Source organism: Cherax quadricarinatus, chromosome 31, assembly GCF_038502225.1.
Source record: "Cherax quadricarinatus isolate ZL_2023a chromosome 31, ASM3850222v1, whole genome shotgun sequence".
In the NCBI taxonomy this organism is placed as follows: domain Eukaryota; kingdom Metazoa; phylum Arthropoda; class Malacostraca; order Decapoda; family Parastacidae; genus Cherax; species Cherax quadricarinatus.
In genome coordinates, this window is record NC_091322.1 from 21,746,552 (window position 1) to 21,759,972 (window position 13,421).

A 13,421-nucleotide genomic window follows, 5' to 3' on the forward strand; every position below is an offset into this window, starting at 1 on the left:
TACAATGGTCCAAGTCGTCGTCGTGAGCTCCTCTCTTCTATGTGCGGGTTATTTGTTTATCGTTCCAGTCATGGTATTGTGCCTTTTTTTTTTACCTCTGTAATGTTGAGGTACGGTCCCTGGGCCCATTATGTACCTCCATAATGTTGAAGTACAGTCCTTGGACCCATTATGTACCTCTGTAATGTTGAAGTACAGTCCTTGGACCCATTATGTACCTCTGTAATGTTGAAGTACAGTCCTTGGACCCATTATGTACCTCTGTAATGTTGAAGTACAGTCCTTGGACCCATTATGTACCTCTGTAATGTTGAAGTACAGTCCCTGGACCCATTATGTACTTCTATAATGTTGAAGTACAGTCCCTGGACCCATTATGTGCTTTTGTAATGTTGAGATACAGTCCCTAGACCCATTATGTGCCTCTGTAATGTTGAGGACCAGTCCCTGGACCCATTATGTACCTCTATAATGTTGAAGTACAGTCCTTGGACCCATTATGTGCCTCTATAATGTTGAGATACAGTCCCTAGACCCATTATGTGCCTCTGTAATGTTGAGGTACAGTCCCTGGACCCATTATGTGCTTTTGTAATGTTGAGATACAGCCCCTAGACCCATTATGTGCCTCTGTAATGTTGAGGTACAGTCCCTGGACCCATTATGTGCTTTTGTAATGTTGAGATACAGTCCCTAGACCCATTATGTGCCTCTGTAATGTTGAGGTACAGTCCCTGGACCCATAATGGGCCTCAATAATGTTAAGGTATAGTCATGGAAACATTATTTGCCTCTGTAGTGTTGAGAGACAGTCACTGGACCCATTGTAAATCTGTAATGTTGAGGTACAGTTCCAGGACCCATTTTGTGTCTCTGAAATGTTGAAATGCAGCCCCTGGACCCATTATGTACCCATAATGTTGAGGTACAGTTTCTGGACAAATTATGTGTCTCTGCAATATTGAGATGCAGTCCCTGGACTCATTATGCACCTATAATGTTGAGGTACAGTTCATGGACCCCTTATGTGTCTAATGTTGAGATAGAGTTCCTGTGCCCATTAAGAGATACGGTAATAGTGAGAAACACTCCCTGGACCCATTATGTGCCTCTCTAATCTTTAGACTACCAGCCACACCATGAGTAGGGGATGAGTAATAAACATACTAAACTAACTTCGTAAAGGTTAAGGAACACAAGCAGTGGTGACAGAGGCGAACACAAGCAGTGGTGACAGAGGCGAACACAAGCAGTGGTGACAGAGGCGAACACAAGGAGTGGTGACAGAGGTGAACACAAGGAGTGCTGACAGAGGTGAACACAAGGAGTGCTGACAGAGGTGAACACAAGGAGTGCTGACAGAGGTGAACACAAGCAGTGGTGACAGAGGCGAACACAAGGAGTGGTGACAGAGGTGAACACAAGGAGTGCTGACAGAGGTGAACACAAGGAGTGCTGACAGAGGTGAACACAAGGAGTGCTGACAGAGGTGAACACAAGGAGTGGTGACAGAGGTGAACACAAGGAGTGGTGACAGAGGTGAACACAAGAAGTGGTGACAGAGGTGAACACAAGGAGTGCTGACAGAGGTGAACACAAGGAGTGGTGACAGAGGTGAACACAAGGAGTGGTGACAGAGGTGAACACAAGCAGTGGTGACAGAGGCGAACACAAGGAGTGGTGACAGAGGTGAACACAAGGAGTGGTGACAGAGGTGAACACAAAGAGTGGTGACAGAGGTGAACACAAGGAGTGCTAACAGAGGTGAACACAAGGAGTGGAGACAGAGGTGAACACAAGGAGTGGTGAAAGAGGTGAACACAATAAGTGGTGACAGAGGTGAACACAAGGAGTGGTGACAGAGGTGAACACAAGGAATGGTGACAGAGGTGAACACAAGGAGTGGTGACAGAGGTGAACACAAGGAGTGGTGACAGAGGTGAACACAAGGAGTGGTGACAGAGGTGAACACAAGGAGTGGTGACAGAGGTGAACACAAGGAGTGGTGACAGAGGTGAACACAAGGAGTGGTGACAGAGGTGAACACAAGGAGTGGTGACAGAGGTGAACACAAGGAGTGCTGACAGAGGTGAACACAAGGAGTGAACACAAGGAGTGGTGACAGAGGTGAACACAAGGAGTGGTGACAGAGGTGAACACAAGGAGTGGTGACAGAGGTGAACACAAGGAGTGGTGAAAGAGGTGAACACAAGGAGTGGTGACAGAGGTGAACACAAGAGGTGAACACAAGGAGTGGTGACAGAGGTGAACACAAGGAGTGGTGACACAATAAGTGGTGACAGAGGTGAACACAAGGTGTGGTGACAGAAGTGAACACAAGGAGTGGTGACAGAGGTGAACACAAGGAGTGGTGACAGAGGTGAACACAGTGTTGACAGAGGTGAACACAAGGAGTGGTGACAGAGGTGGTGAACACAAGGAGTGGTGACAGAGGTGAACACAAGAACACAAGGAGTGGTGACAGAGGTGAACACAAGGAGTGGTGACAGTGGTGACAGAGGTGAACACAAGGAGTGGTGACAGAGGTGAACACAAGGAGTGGTGACAGAGGTGAACACAAGGAGTGGTGACAGAGGTGAACACAAGGAGTGGTGACAGAGGTGAACACAAGGAGTGGTGACAGAGGTGAACACAAGGAGTGGTGACAGAGGTGAACACAAGGAGTGGTGACAGAGGTGAACACAAGGAGTGGTGACAGAGGTGAACACAAGGAGTGGTGACAGAGGTGAACACAAGGAGTGGTGACAGAGGTGAACACAAGGAGTGGTGACAGAGGTGAACACAAGGAGTGGTGACAGAGGTGAACACAAGGAGTGGTGACAGAGGTGAACACAAGGAGTGGTGACAGAGGTGAACACAAGGAGTGGTGACAGAGGTGAACACAAGGAGTGGTGACAGAGGTGAACACAAGGAGTGGTGACAGAGGTGAACACAAGGAGTGGTGACAGAGGTGAACACACAGAGAAGTGACAGAGGTGACAGAGGTGAACACAAGCAGTGGTGACAGAGGTGAACACAAGGAGTGGTGACAGAGGTGGTGAACACAAGGAGTGGTGACAGAGGTGAACACAAGGAGTGGTGACAGAGGTGAACACAAGGAGTGGTGACAGAGGTGAACACAAGGAGTGGTGACAGAGGTGAACACAAGGAGTGGTGACAGAGGTGAACACAAAGAGTGGTGACAGAGGTGAACACAAGGAGTGCTAACAGAGGTGAACACAAGGAGTGGAGACAGAGGTGAACACAAGGAGTGGTGAAAGAGGTGAACACAATAAGTGGTGACAGAGGTGAACACAAGGAGTGGTGACAGAGGTGAACACAAGGAATGGTGACAGAGGTGAACACAAGGAGTGGTGACAGGTGAACACAAGGAGTGGTGACAGAGGTGAACACAAGGAGTGGTGACAGAGGTGGTGAACACAAGGAGTGGTGACAGAGGTGAACACAAGAAGTGGTGACAGAGGTGGTGAACACAAGGAGTGGTGACAGAGGTGAACACAAGGAGTGGTGACTGAGGTGAACACAAGGAGTGGTGACAGAGGTGAACCCAAGAAGTGGTGACAGAGGTGGTGAACACAAGGAGTGGTGACAGAGGTGAACACAAGGAGTGGTGACAGAGGTGAACACAAGGAGTGGTGACAGAGGTGAACACAAGAAGTGGTGACAGAGGTGGTGAACACAAGGAGTGGTGACAGAGGTGAACACAAGGAGTGGTGACAGAGGTGAACACAAGGAGTGGTGAAAGAGGTGGTGAACACAAGGAGTGGTGACAGAGGTGAACACAAGGAGTGGTGACAGAGGTGAAGACAAGAAGTGGTGACAGAGGTGAACACAAGGAGTGGTGACAGAGGTGAACACAAGGAGTGGTGACAGAGGTGAACACAAGGAGTGATGACAGAGGTGAACACAAGGAGTGGTGACAGAGGTGGTGAACACAAGGAGTGGTGACGGAGGTTAACACAAGGAGTGGTGACAGAGGTGAACACAAGGAGTGGTGACAGAGGTGAACACAAGGAGTGGTGACAGAGGTGAAAACAAGGAGTGGTGACAGAGGTGAACACAAGGAGTTGTGACAGAGGTGAACACAAGGAGTGGTGACAGAGGTGAACACAAGAAGTGGTGACAGAGGTGAACACAAGGAGTGGTGACAGAGGTGAACACAAGGAGTGGTGGCAGAGGTGAACACAAGGAGTGATGACAGAGGTGAACACAAGGAGTGGTAACAGAGGTGGTGAACACAATGAATGGTGACAGAGTTGAACACAAGAAGTGGTGACAGAGGTGGTGAACACAAGGAGTGGTGACAGAGGTGAACACAAGGAGTGGTGGCAGAGGTGGTGAACACAAGGAGTGGTGACGGAGGTTAACACAAGGAGTGGTGACAGAGGTGAACACAAGGAGTGGTGACAGAGGTGAACACAAGGAGTGGTGACAGAGGTGAACACAAGGAGTGGTGACAGAGGTGAACACAAGGAGTGGTGACAGAGGTGAACACAAGGAGTGATGACAGAGGTGAAAACAAGGAGTGGTGACAGAGGTGAACACAAGGAGTGGTGACAGAGGTGAACACAAGGAGTGGTGACAGACGTGGAGAACACAAGGAGTGGTGACAGAGGTGAACACAAGGAGCGGTGACAGAGGTGAACACAAGGAGTGCTGACAGAGGTGGTGAACACAAGGAGTGGTGACGGAGGTTAACACAAGGAGTGGTGACAGAGGTGAACACAAGGAGTGGTGACAGAGGTGAACACAAGGAGTGGTGGCAGAGGTGAACACAAGGAGTGGTGACAGAGGTGAACACAAGGAGTGGTGACAGAGGTGAAAACAAGGAGTGGTGACAGAGGTGAACACAAGGAGTGGTGACAGAGGTGAATACAAGGAGTGGTGACAGAGGTGAACACAAGAAGTGGTGACAGAGGTGAACACAAGGAGTGGTGACAGAGGTGAACACAAGGTGTGGTGACAGAGGTGAACACAAGGAGTGATGACAGAGGTGAACACAAGGAGTGGTAACAGAGGTGGTGAACACAATGAATGGTGACAGAGTTGAACACAAGAAGTGGTGACAGAGGTGGTGAACACAAGGAGTGGTGACAGAGGTGAACACAAGGAGTGGTGACAGAGGTGAACACAAGGAGTGTTGACAGATGTGAACACAAGGAGTGGTGACAGAGGTGAAAACAAGGAGTGGTGACAGAGGTGAACACAAGGAGTGGTGACAGAGGTGAACACAAGGAGTGGTGACAGACGTGGAGAACACAAGGAGTGGTGACAGAGGTGAACACAAGGAGTGGTGACAGAGGTGAACACAAGGAGTGCTGACAGAGGTGGTGATGACGTAATTGTTTCAGTAAGACGCAAGAGTCTTCAAAGAATTGAAGGCCTCGACCTTTTCCAGGATGTGTTGTGAGGAGACGCAGGCAACAGATGAAGGAGGTGCAGGCAACAGAAGAAGGAGGTGCAGGCAACAGATGAAGGAGGTGCAGGCAACAGATGAAGGAGGTGCAGGCAACAGATGAAGGAGGCGCAGGCAACAGATGAAGGAGGTGCAGGCAACAGATGAAGGAGGCGCAGGAAACAGATGAAGGAGGCTGCTACACGTCCCTATTCACTAACGCCTATGTAAGCGCCAGTCTCCTTACTTGTGCTTCAGAATCTCTACAACCACGGTGTTGTAAACACCACCTCCAAGGCTGAGGGACTGATTACCTCATCTTTTGTATTAATAGTTCTTCTGTTTTCTAATTATGTCCAAGAATCTGTATTGATAAAGCCACTGGATGGCGAAACGTCTACAATAAAGATATCCAGATGTTGCACATGTGTCTGAACTTTCATCCAGACGAAGAAGGCGCAGATAGCAGATAAAGGAGGCGCAGTCAGTAGATGAAGGAGGCGCAGTCAGCAGATGAAGGAGGCGCAGATAGCAGATGAAGGAGGCGCAGTCAGCAGACGAAGGAGGCGCAGTCAGCAGATGAAGGAGGCGCAGTCAGTAGATGAAGAAGAGGCAGATAGCAGATGAAGGAGGCACAGTCAGCAGATGAAGGAAGCGTAGTCAGCAGATGAAGGAGGGGCAGATAGCAGATGAAGGAGGCGCAGTCAGCAGATGAAGAAGGGGCAGATAGCAGATGAAGGAGGCACAGTCAGCAGATGAAGGAGGCCCAGATAGCAGATGAAGGAGGTGCAGTCAGCAGATGAAGGAGGCGCAGATAGCAGATGAAGGAGGCACAGTCAGCAGATGAAGGAAGCGTAGTCAGCAGATGAAGGAGGCGCAGAGAGCAGATGAAGGAGGCACAGTCAGCAGATGAAGGAAGCGTAGTCAGCAGATGAAGAAGGGGCAGATAGCAGATGAAGGAGGCGCAGTCAGCAGATGAAGAAGGGGCAGATAGCAGATGAAGGAGGCGCAGTCAGCAGATGAAGGAGGCGCAGATAGCAGATGAAGGAGGCACAGTCAGCAGATGAAGGAAGCGTAGTCAGCAGATGAAGGAGGGGCAGATAGCAGATGAAGGAGGCGCAGTCAGCAGATGAAGGAGGCGCAGATAGCAGATGAAGGAGGTGCAGTCAGCAGATGAAGGAGGCGCAGTCAGCAGATGAAGGAGGCGCAGATAGCAGATGAAGGAGGGGCAGATAGCAGATGAAGGAGGCACAGTCAGCAGATGAAGTAGGGGCAGATAGCAGATGAAGGAGGCACAGCCAGCAGATGAAGAAGGGGCAGATAGCAGATGAAGAAGGTGCAGTCAGCAGATGAAGAAGGCGCAGATAGCAGATGAAGAAGGTGCAGTCAGCAGATGAAGGAGGCGCAGTCAGCAGATGAAGGAGGGGCAGATAGCAGATGAAGGAGGCGCAGATAGCAGATGAAGGAGGCGCAGTCAGCAGATGAAGAAGGTGCAGATAGCAGATGAAGGAGGCACAGCCAGCAGATGAAGAAGGTGCAGTCAGCAGATGAAGGAGGCGCAGTCAGCAGATGAAGGAGGGGCAGATAGCAGATGAAGAAGGGGCAGATAGCAGATGAAGGAGGCGCAGTCAGCAGATGAAGAAGGGGCAGATAGTAGATGAAGGAGGCACAGCCAGCAGATGAAGAAGGGGCAGATAGCAGATGAAGAAGGTGCAGTCAGCAGATGAAGAAGGCGCAGATAGCAGATGAAGGAGGCACAGCCAGCAGATGAAGAAGGTGCAGTCAGCAGATGAAGGAGGCGCAGTCAGCAGATGAAGGAGGGGCAGATAGCAGATGAAGAAGGGGCAGATAGCAGATGAAGGAGGCACAGTCAGCAGATGAAGGAGGCGCAGATAGTAGATGAAGGAGGCGCAGCCAACAGATGAAGAAGGCACAGATCAGCAGATGAAGAAGGCACAGTCAGCAGATGAAGGAGGCACAGATCAGCAGATGAAGGAGGCACAGATAACAGATGAAGGAGGCGCAGATCAGCAGATGAAGGAGGCGCAGATAACAGATGAATAAGGATGGCAGATGAAGGAGGTGCAAACAGCAGATTGGCTGAGTGCAACAGTCGCAGACGAATGATAACAGATAGCAGATGAATAATATTAAGATAGCAGATGCAATGGGAAGGCAACAGCAGACGAATAATGTGCTAAAGATACAGATTAATGATACACAAACATGACGCAAATATACGCAGATAGCAGATTTAAATGATACACTGCAGATAATAACAACAAAACAAGCAGACGAATAATGGGCAGATATGATTTGGGCCGATATGCAACAGCAGATGAATGATATTAAAATGCAGATTTAGTCGATGCACATCAGCAGACGTAAATAATGGCGGAGACAGACGAAGGATATGCGAAACACAGATTTAATGATACAACAAAACAGCGACGAAGAAGGCAGATAGCAGATGAATGATAAGCGCAAACGCGACGAATGATAACAATGTATGACGAAATACGCTGTGGATACAGATTTAATGATGCTGCAAAACAGCAGATTTAAATGTTTAATATCAAAGTAGATTAAATGAAGGCAGATAGCAGATTTAATGATAAGTGAACAGCAGATTTGAATGATATGCATCAGCAGACAATGATAAAGGAACAACAAAGTAGACGAAGAAGGCAAGCAGATAGCAGATTGAATGATAAGCAGTCAGCAGACGAAGGAGGCACAGTCAGCAGATTTAAATAAGGCCAAGCAGATAGCAGATTTAATATGCGCAAACAGCAGATTTAAATGAGGCACAGCCTCTAGCAGATTTAATGATGCATCAGCAGACGAAGAAGGGCAAGGATACAAAGATTTACGATAAGCAGTCAGCAGACGAATGATACAATAACAGCAGATTAAAGAAGTAAGCAGATAGCATGAAGGAGGCGCAAACAAAGCAGATTTAATGATAACAGCAGATTTAGATAAAAGAAACAAACAGACGAATAGAATAAGCAGATAGCAGACGAATGATAAGCAGCCTGCAAGACGAATGATGTACAAGAACAGCAGACGTACGATACGCAGATAGCAGATGCAAATAATGCAGATGGCAGCATTTGAATGATAAGAACAAAGCAGACGCATGATGCGCCATCAGCAGACACTTAATGATGGCCAGATAGCAGATGAAATAATGACAGATAGCAGATGAAGGAGGTGCAGTCAGCAGATGAAATACGCGATAGTGACGTATGATACCGAACAGTACAGATTTAGAAATAATGCAGATAGCAGATTTAATGATAAGCAAAAACAGCAGACGAATGATATTAAGATAGCAGATGCAATGATAAGCGCAGTCACAGATTCGCAGATAGCAGATGAAGGAGGGGCAGATAGCAGATGAAGGAGGTGCAGTCAGCAGATGAAGAAGGGGCAGATAGCAGATGAAGGAGGCGCAGTCAGCAGATGAAGGAGGCGCAGATAGCAGATGAAGAAGGGGCAGATAGCAGATGAAGGAGGCGCAGTCAGCAGATGAAGAAGGGGCAGATAGCAGATGAAGGAGGTGCAGTCAGCAGATGAAGAAGGGGCAGATAGCAGATGAAGGAGGCACAGTCAGCAGATGAAGAAGGGGCAGATAGCAGATGAAGGAGGCGCAGTCAGCAGATGAAGAAGGGGCAGATAGCAGATGAAGGAGGCGCAGTCAGCAGATGAAGAAGGGGCAGATAGCAGATGAAGGAGGCACAGTGAGCAGATGAAGAAGGGGCAGATAGCAGATGAAGGAGGCGCAGTCAGCAGATGAAGGAGGCGCAGATAGCAGATGAAGAAGGGGCAGATAGCAGATGAAGGAGGCGCAGTCAGCAGATGAAGGAGGCGCAGTCAGCAGATGAAGGAGGCGCAGATAGCAGATGAAGAAGGGGCAGATAGCAGATGAAGGAGGCGCAGTCAGCAGATGAAGGAGGCGCAGATAGCAGATGAAGAAGGGGCAGATAGCAGATGAAGGAGGCGCAGTCAGCAGATGAAGAAGGGGCAGATAGCAGATGAAGGAGGCGCAGTCAGCAGATGAAGAAGGGGCAGATAGCAGATGAAGGAGGCACAGTGAGCAGATGAAGAAGGGGCAGATAGCAGATGAAGGAGGCGCAGTCAGCAGATGAAGGAGGCGCAGATAGCAGATGAAGAAGGGGCAGATAGCAGATGAAGGAGGCGCAGTCAGCAGATGAAGGAAGCACAGTCAGCAGATGAAGAAGGGGCAGATAGCAGATGAAGGAGGCGCAGTCAGCAGATGAAGGAGGCGCAGTCAGCAGATGAAGGAGGCACAGTCAGCAGATGAAGAAGGGGCAGATAGCAGATGAAGGAGGCGCAGTCAGCAGATGAAGGAGGCACAGTCAGCAGATGAAGAAGGGGCAGATAGCAGATGAAGGAGGCGCAGTCAGCAGATGAAGGAGGCACAGTCAGCAGATGAAGGAGGCGCAGTCAGCAGATGAAGAAGGGGCAGATAGCAGATGAAGGAGGCGCAGTCAGCAGATGAAGGAGGCACAGTCAGCAGATGAAGAAGGGGCAGATAGCAGATGAAGGAGGCGCAGTCAGCAGATGAAGGAGGCACAGTCAGCAGATGAAGGAGGCGCAGTCAGCAGATGAAGAAGGGGCAGATAGCAGATGAAGGAGGCGCAGTCAGCAGATGAAGGAGGCACAGTCAGCAGATGAAGGAGGCGCAGATAGCAGATGAAGAAGGGGCAGATGGCAGATGAAGGAGGCGCAGTCAGCAGATGAAGGAGGCACAGTCAGCAGATGAAGGAGGCACAGATAGCAGATGAAGAAGGAGCAGATAGCAGATGAAGGAGGCGCAGTCAGCAGATGAAGAAGGGGCAGATAGCAGATGAAGGAGGCACAGTCAGCAGATGAAGAAGGGGCAGATAGCAGATGAAGGAGGCGCAGTCAGCAGATGAAGGAGGCGCAGATAGCAGATGAAGGAGGCGCAGTCAGCAGATGAAGGAGGCGCAGATAGCAGATGAAGGAGGGGCAGATAGCAGATGAAGGAGGCGCAGTCAGCAGATGAAGAAGGGGCAGATAGCAGATGAAGGAGGCGCAGTCAGCAGATGAAGGAGGCGCAGTCAGCAGATGAAGGAGGCGCAGATAGCAGATGAAGGAGGGGCAGATAGCAGATGAAGGAGGTGCAGTCAGCAGATGAAGAAGGGGCAGATAGCAGATGAAGGAGGCGCAGTCAGCAGATGAAGGAGGCGCAGTCAGCAGATGAAGAAGGGGCAGATAGCAGATGAAGGAGGCGCAGTCAGCAGATGAAGAAGGGGCAGATAGCAGATGAAGGAGGTGCAGTCAGCAGATGAAGAAGGGGCAGATAGCAGATGAAGGAGGCGCAGTCAGCAGATGAAGAAGGGGCAGATAGCAGATGAAGGAGGCGCAGTCAGCAGATGAAGAAGGGGCAGATAGCAGATGAAGGAGGCGCAGTCAGCAGATGAAGAAGGGGCAGATAGCAGATGAAGGAGGCACAGTCAGCAGATGAAGAAGGGGCAGATAGCAGATGAAGGAGGCGCAGTCAGCAGATGAAGGAGGCGCAGTCAGCAGATGAAGAAGGGGCAGATAGCAGATGAAGGAGGCGCAGTCAGCAGATGAAGGAGGCGCAGTCAGCAGATGAAGGAGGCGCAGATAGCAGATGAAGGAGGCGCAGATAGCAGATGAAGGAGGCGCAGTCAGCAGATGAAGGAGGCGCAGTCAGCAGATGAAGAAGGGGCAGATAGCAGATGAAGGAGGCGCAGTCAGCAGATGAAGAAGGGGCAGATAGCAGATGAAGGAGGCGCAGTCAGCAGATGAAGAAGGGGCAGATAGCAGATGAAGGAGGCACAGTGAGCAGATGAAGAAGGGGCAGATAGCAGATGAAGGAGGCGCAGTCAGCAGATGAAGGAGGCGCAGATAGCAGATGAAGAAGGGGCAGATAGCAGATGAAGGAGGCGCAGTCAGCAGATGAAGGAGGCGCAGATAGCAGATGAAGGAGGCGCAGTCAGCAGATGAAGGAGGCGCAGTCAGCAGATGAAGAAGGCGCAGATAGCAGATGAAGGAGGTGCAGTCAGCAGATGAAGGAGGCGCAGTCAGCAGATGAAGGAGGCGCAGATAGCAGATGAAGGAGGCGCAGTCAGCAGATGAAGGAGGCGCAGTCAGCAGATGAAGGAGGCGCAGTCAGCAGATGAAGGAGGCGCAGATAGCAGATGAAGGAGGCGCAGTCAGCAGATGAAGGAGGCGCAGTCAGCAGATGAAGGAGGCGCAGTCAGCAGATGAAGGAAGTGCAGTCAGCAGATGAAGAAGTGGCAGATAGCAGATGAAGGAGGCGCAGTCAGCAGATGAAGGAGGCGCAGATAGCAGATGAAGGAGGCACAGCCAGCAGATGAAAGAGGCGCAGATAGCAGATGAAGGAAGCGCAGTCAGCAGATGAAGAAGGGGCAGATAGCAGATGAAGGAGGCGCAGTCAGCAGATGAAGGAGGCGCAGATAGCAGATGAAGGAGGCACAGCCAGCAGATGAAGAAGGGGCAGTCAGCAGATGAAGGAGGCGCAGTCAGCAGATGAAGAAGGGCAGATAGCAGATGAAGGAGGCGCAGTCAGCAGATGAAGAAGGGGCAGATAGCAGATGAAGGAGGCACAGTCAGCAGATGAAGAAGGGGCAGTCAGCAGATGAAGGAGGCGCAGTCAGCAGATGAAGAAGGGGCAGATAGCAGATGAAGGAGGCGCAGTCAGCAGATGAAGGAGGCGCAGTCAGCAGATGAAGGAGGCGCAGATAGCAGATGAAGGAGGCGCAGTGAAGGAGGCGCAGATAGCAGATGAAGAAGGCGCAGATAGCAGATGAAGGAGGCACAGCCAGCAGATGAAGGAGGCGCAGATAGCAGATGAAGGAGGCGCAGATAACAGATGAAGGAGGCACAGTCAGCAGATGAAGGAGGCACAGTCAGCAGATGAAGGAGGCACAGTCAGCAGATGAAGGAGGCGCAGATAACAGATGAAGGAGGCACAGTCAGCAGATGAAGGAGGCGCAGATAGCAGATGAAGGAGGCACAGTCAGCAGATGAAGGAGGCGCAGATAGCAGATGAAGGAGGCGCAGCCAGCAGATGAAGGAGGCACAGTCAGCAGATGAGGGAGGCACAGTCAGCAGATGAAGGAGGCGAAGTCAGGAGATGAAGGAGGCTCAGGGAGCAGATGAAGGAGGTGCAGCCAGCAGATGAAGGAGGTGCAGTCAGCAGATGAAGGAGGTGTAGACAGCAGATGAAGAAGGCGCAGTCAGCAGATGAAGGAGGCACAGTCAGCAGATGAAGAAGGCGCAGTCAGCAGCTGTAGGAGGTGCAGTCAGCAGACGAAAGAGGCGAAAGGAGCAGATGAAGGAGGCGCAGGCAGCAGATGGAGGAGATGCAGTCAGCAGATGAAGGAGGCACAGGCGGCAGATGGAGGAGATGCAGTCAGCAGATGAAGGAGACACAGGCAGCAGATGAAGGAGGCGCAGTTAGCAGATGAAGGAGGAGCAGTCAGCAGATGAAGGAGGCACAGGCAGCAGATGAACGCGCAGTCAGCAGACGAAGGAGGCGCAGGGAGCAGATGAAGGAGGCGCAGTCAGCAGATGAAGGAGGCGCAGTCAGCAGCTGTAGGAGGTGCAGTCAGCAGACGAAAGAGGCGCAGGAAGCAGATGAAGGAGGGGCAGGCAGCAGATGAAGGAGGCGCAGGCAGCAGATGAAGAAGGCGAAGGGAGCAGATGAAGGAGGTGCAGGGAGCAGATGAAGAAGGCGCAGGGAGCAGATGAAGGAGGCGCAGTCAGTAGATGAAGAAGGCGCAGGGAGCAGATGAAGGAGGTGCAGGCAGCAAATGAAGAAGGCACAGGGAGCAGATGAAGGAGGCGCAGGCAGCAGATGAAGGAGGCGCAGGCAGCAGATGAAGGAGGCGAAGGGAGCAGATGAAGGAGGCGCAGGCAGCAGATAAAGGAGGCACAGGCAGCAGATGAAGAGGTGCAATCA